The sequence below is a fragment of the Schistocerca piceifrons genome, unplaced genomic scaffold (assembly GCF_021461385.2).
Source record: "Schistocerca piceifrons isolate TAMUIC-IGC-003096 unplaced genomic scaffold, iqSchPice1.1 HiC_scaffold_1297, whole genome shotgun sequence".
Taxonomy (NCBI): Eukaryota; Metazoa; Arthropoda; class Insecta; order Orthoptera; family Acrididae; genus Schistocerca; species Schistocerca piceifrons.
Genome location: NW_025727121.1, coordinates 35,001 through 40,000, shown reverse-complemented (window position 1 = coordinate 40,000; position 5,000 = coordinate 35,001). Strand labels below are relative to the sequence as shown.

Sequence of the window (5,000 nt, the reverse complement as noted above, 5' to 3'; positions counted from 1 at the left end):
CCTGGTGGTGCCCTTCCGTCAATTCCTTTAAGTTTCAGCTTTGCAACCATACTTCCCCCGGAACCCAAAAGCTTTGGTTTCCCGGAGGCTGCCCGCCGAGTCATCGGAGGAACTGCGGCGGATCGCTGGCTGGCATCGTTTATGGTTAGAACTAGGGCGGTATCTGATCGCCTTCGAACCTCTAACTTTCGTTCTTGATTAATGAAAACATACTTGGCAAATGCTTTCGCTTCTGTTCGTCTTGCGACGATCCAAGAATTTCACCTCTAACGTCGCAATACGAATGCCCCCGCCTGTCCCTATTAATCATTACCTCGGGTTCCGAAAACCAACAAAATAGAACCGAGGTCCTATTCCATTATTCCATGCACACAGTATTCAGGCGGGCTTGCCTGCTTTAAGCACTCTAATTTGTTCAAAGTAAACGTGCCGGCCCACCGAGACACTCAATAAAGAGCACCCTGGTAGGATTTCAACGGGGTCCGCCTCGGGACGCACGAGCACGCACGAGGCGGTCGCACGCCTTCAGCTCGCCCCACCGGCAGGACGTCCCACGATACATGCCAGTTAAACACCGACGGGCGGTGAACCAACAGCGTGGGACACAAATCCAACTACGAGCTTTTTAACCGCAACAACTTTAATATACGCTATTGGAGCTGGAATTACCGCGGCTGCTGGCACCAGACTTGCCCTCCAATAGATACTCGTTAAAGGATTTAAAGTGTACTCATTCCGATTACGGGGCCTCGGATGAGTCCCGTATCGTTATTTTTCGTCACTACCTCCCCGTGCCGGGAGTGGGTAATTTGCGCGCCTGCTGCCTTCCTTGGATGTGGTAGCCGTTTCTCAGGCTCCCTCTCCGGAATCGAACCCTGATTCCCCGTTACCCGTTACAACCATGGTAGGCGCAGAACCTACCATCGACAGTTGATAAGGCAGACATTTGAAAGATGCGTCGCCGGTACGAGGACCGTGCGATCAGCCCAAAGTTATTCAGAGTCACCAAGGCAAACGGACCGGACGAGCCGACCGATTGGTTTTGATCTAATAAAAGCGTCCCTTCCATCTCTGGTCGGGACTCTGTTTGCATGTATTAGCTCTAGAATTACCACAGTTATCCAAGTAACGTGGGTACGATCTAAGGAACCATAACTGATTTAATGAGCCATTCGCGGTTTCACCTTAATGCGGCTTGTACTGAGACATGCATGGCTTAATCTTTGAGACAAGCATATGACTACTGGCAGGATCAACCAGGGAGCTGCGTCAACTAGAGCTGAGCAGCCGGCCGCCCGGGAGTGTGTCCCGGGGGCCCGCGCGAACACGCAAGCGTCCGCTCAATCATTCTGCAAACAGGAGGAGGCTGAGCTCCCCTGCACAATACACCTCGAAACCCTCTCAGGTCCCGGCGGCGCGCAGCGCCGTCCCAAGTACTTGGTCGGGTTCGAGAGAGGCGCAATCGCCCGGAGTTAGGCGAGTAGACGCTTTCGGTGCGACCACCCGTGCTCCCAACTGAGCTTGCCGCTGCCGACAGAGGCCCGGGAGCGTGCTGTCGTGGCATTGCCGGCGGGAGACAACACGCGCCACCTACGGTGACCGGCAGCTCCAACGCCAGCGCCACAGAAGGACAAAAGCCCCACTTGGGTGCCGAAGCGAACTCTCCCAGCACAGCGCACGCGCCAACACATCCGCACAGCTGCGATACAAACCACCAGCGAGAACCGCTGGGGCGACCGAGCAGCAGACGGCGTCGCGGCGCCGAGCGCCGGGCGGCGGCGCATCCTCAACGCACACAGTCCTCAATCGGACCAGCACACTGAAGATGTCCACCGCGCTTCGCACCGGGCCCGCGAGGACCTACTTTGGCCGCACGGCGCCGCGCGCAGGGTGCGCCGGCGCGCAGCTGCGACGCCTGCCGCGTCCGTCGGCCGGCGCGCCTGCCACTGGCCGCCCCCACCAGCCGGCTGTAGCGCGTGCGCCCACGCACCGCGCGGCCAGCACGCCGGGAGGCGCCCCCTCACCGGCCGGGGACGGTCCCACCCAGCCACCGCCGCGTATCGCTTCACACCCAGATGCCGTTCAGTTTCGTCGGCATGGTGGGTATCGCTGGAACAACCGGTTAGTACCTCAACCTATCGTCGCCATCACCGATTCACCCCTAGCGAGAACAACCGCACCACAACAGGTTACCATTTGTTCATTTGCGTAACTTCACCAGAAAACGCAGGCGTCCATCGCCATTTGCAACTTCAACGATTATTGCATGCCTGTGTCAGGTGTCACGCCACACTACGTCTGCCCACATACACGCAACAAAATGTGCACGCCTAGACAATACGTGGAAGGTGGCCCCCGTACGTATGCGATGTCCATTGCTCGAACGACTGTCAACCGGCCTCTGTAGCATGTCGCAGATATGGAACGCGGTGCACCATGCCATCACGGTGTGTGAGGAGAGACGACTAGGTCCGAATACATCAACAGACAGCTCATGCTGATCGCCATCCACGGCGTCCGTTCCTCCCACACGTCTCTATGGCGTACCACACTGCAATCCAGCTCTCATAGGGAGACGACACGTAGCTGCGTGCACAATATTTGCACTGTATGGTCCGCCGTTTTTGGGCGCAGTCGTTGTGCGGTCACACATGTGCCACGATGTATCATTCAGTACATAAGGACGAATGTGCAGTACAGATTGTGGTTCACGCGTACGACATCAGCGGACAGTTGACACAGGCCGCACCACAACGTAGCCTGAGTACGTCGCATGCGAAGGGCATTGAACATGCAAACTTCTCACCAACCAGCTTGCGAAGGCAGGGGGCAAGGTGGGGACGTGGGGAGGGGCGGCATGTACGTCCTGCTGCCATCCACATTACAGTGTACAGCAGGAGCATGTGGAAAGTGAGCAAGACTTGCAAGGTGTTTAACATGAAGCGATACACAGGGGTGCGGGCAGTGCGAGTAGCGAACTATATTGCGAGGGTTGCGGGTGGGCAACACTACAGTAATTGAACGAGTCGTATAACAATTACAGAGCAGGTTTAGGCGACAACGTGGGTTACGTTAAGGCGACAACATGGGTTAGGTTAAGGCACAACATGGGTTAGGTTAAGGCACAACATGGGTTAGGTTAAGGCACAACATGGGTTAGGTTAAGGCACAACATGGGTTAGGTTAAGGCACAACATGGGTTAGGTTAAGGCACAACATGGGTTAGGTTAAGGCACAACATGGGTTAGGTTAAGGCACAACATGGGTTAGGTTGAGGCACAACATGGGTTAGGTTAAGGCACAACATGGGTTAGGTTGAGGCACAACATGGGTTAGGTTGAGGCACAACATGGGTTAGGTTGAGGCACAACATGGGTTAGGTTAAGGTACAACATGGGTTAGGTTAAGGTACAACATGGGTTAGGTTAAGGTACAACATGGGTTAGGTTAAGGTACAACATGGGTTAGGTTAAGGTACAACATGGGTTAGGTTAAGGTACAACATAGGTTAGGTTAAGGTACAACATAGGTTAGGTTAAGGTACAACATAGGTTAGGTTAAGGTACAACATAGGTTAGGTTAAGGTACAACATAGGTTAGGTTAAGGTACAACATAGGTTAGGTTAAGGTACAACATAGGTTAGGTTAAGGTACAACATAGGTTAGGTTAGGTTAGGTTAGGTTACACGTTGTTGTACGGAAAGGTGTAGGGGGGGGGGGGGGCGGGGGCGGCAGGTTCGTTGATAGTGATTATAGTAAGTGAATGCTTGTGACATGATCAGATTTGTCACGTCAGGATGCACCTTTGGCTTATTAGAGGCGGCGCTCCAATTCTATGCTTGTGTGAGACCTGTGTCTTTGACTCATGTCATTGTTTGTGCGCTGTGACAGGAGGTACTATTGTGATGTTGGGTGCACCGTTGTATAGGACATGTGTGGGTGTTGGTGCCTGGTCTGCGCAATGGTGGATGTCGAAAGGCTGGGATATTGTATTTTCCGCACGGACCTCCTGGTCTGGTTGTGATAGTGTGGATTGTGTAATGTGGCGGAGAAGATGCACTGGATGTTGTTCCATGCTGGTGCTTACATATTGTATGTGCGCCTGTTAGAAGCAGAGAGTGGTGCGTGATCAGAGTGTCTGGCTGACGTGTGGTTCCCATTTTGGGCAGACTCTTTCAGCATGTATACGGACAGTTGTGTATATTTGCTGTAGTTTGATGGCTCTGCATTGATTACTAATCAGCGCCGTGTGTACGGGTAATCTGGTTCCAGTCCAAAATGTTCCATCTGTGTACATTAGTGACAAAGACTCCCCCCATGCAGTGGGGCTCGGTCTGTTATAACTCTTCCGCGTAATATATTTGCCCCACGTTTTTGCGACTGCGAGTGCGAGTGCAACGCGCATGGGGACCGACATGCTGATGGCTCGGTATCGGACGCCGTACAATGAGCAACGCGATCGCGTCTCTCGCTCGTAAGTGGTACAGGTCGCGGCTCATGTATACGGACAGCGGGAATGTCGCATATTGGAAATAACTCTTCATGAAACGCAAGTTATAGGGGTGGATTGCACTTTACGAGTGCGGGAAACGTCCGCCGTTCATCCGCTGGAGGTGCGAGTTTGGCGGTTGGGGTGGTGCACGAACGGGTGCGGGTGGCGTCATTGCCGGTCCACGGCTTCGTGCGGCAGAGCCACTGGAGATTGGGTGCTATGGTCGACAGAGGCTGCAGCCTTTGTGGGTGGCGTCGAAAGGCGGCCACTGTGGCGCCATCGCTGTCTTAGTCGGCTTGGCGTCTCATAGATGGCGGTAGCGTCGTTGCAGGAGGTCATGTTGCGGGAGACCTACAGATGGCGGTATGTTTTGTGGTGCGGACGTAGTGTTGTCAGATGCGCATAGATGGCGGTATTGCATGTGGTGTCGCCCTATTTTCATAGATGGCGATACTGTTTTGCCGGCATGGGTGGCGTAGTTCCGTCGGATCCCTGTAGGTGGCAGTGT

At 54.2% G+C, this 5,000-nt stretch overlaps 1 non-coding gene across 1 annotated transcript in view; it reads right to left on the bottom strand.

Moving 5' to 3' along the window:
• LOC124731636 overlaps window positions 1–1,263 on the bottom strand; it is a 1,909-nt gene extending 646 nt beyond the window's left edge. Inside the window, exon 1 of the ribosomal RNA XR_007008387.1 lies at window positions 1–1,263. This exon is cut by the window's left edge and continues 646 nt beyond it. This is a non-coding gene — a ribosomal RNA (small subunit ribosomal RNA).
• Between the last annotated feature and the right edge of the window lie 3,737 nt (window positions 1,264–5,000).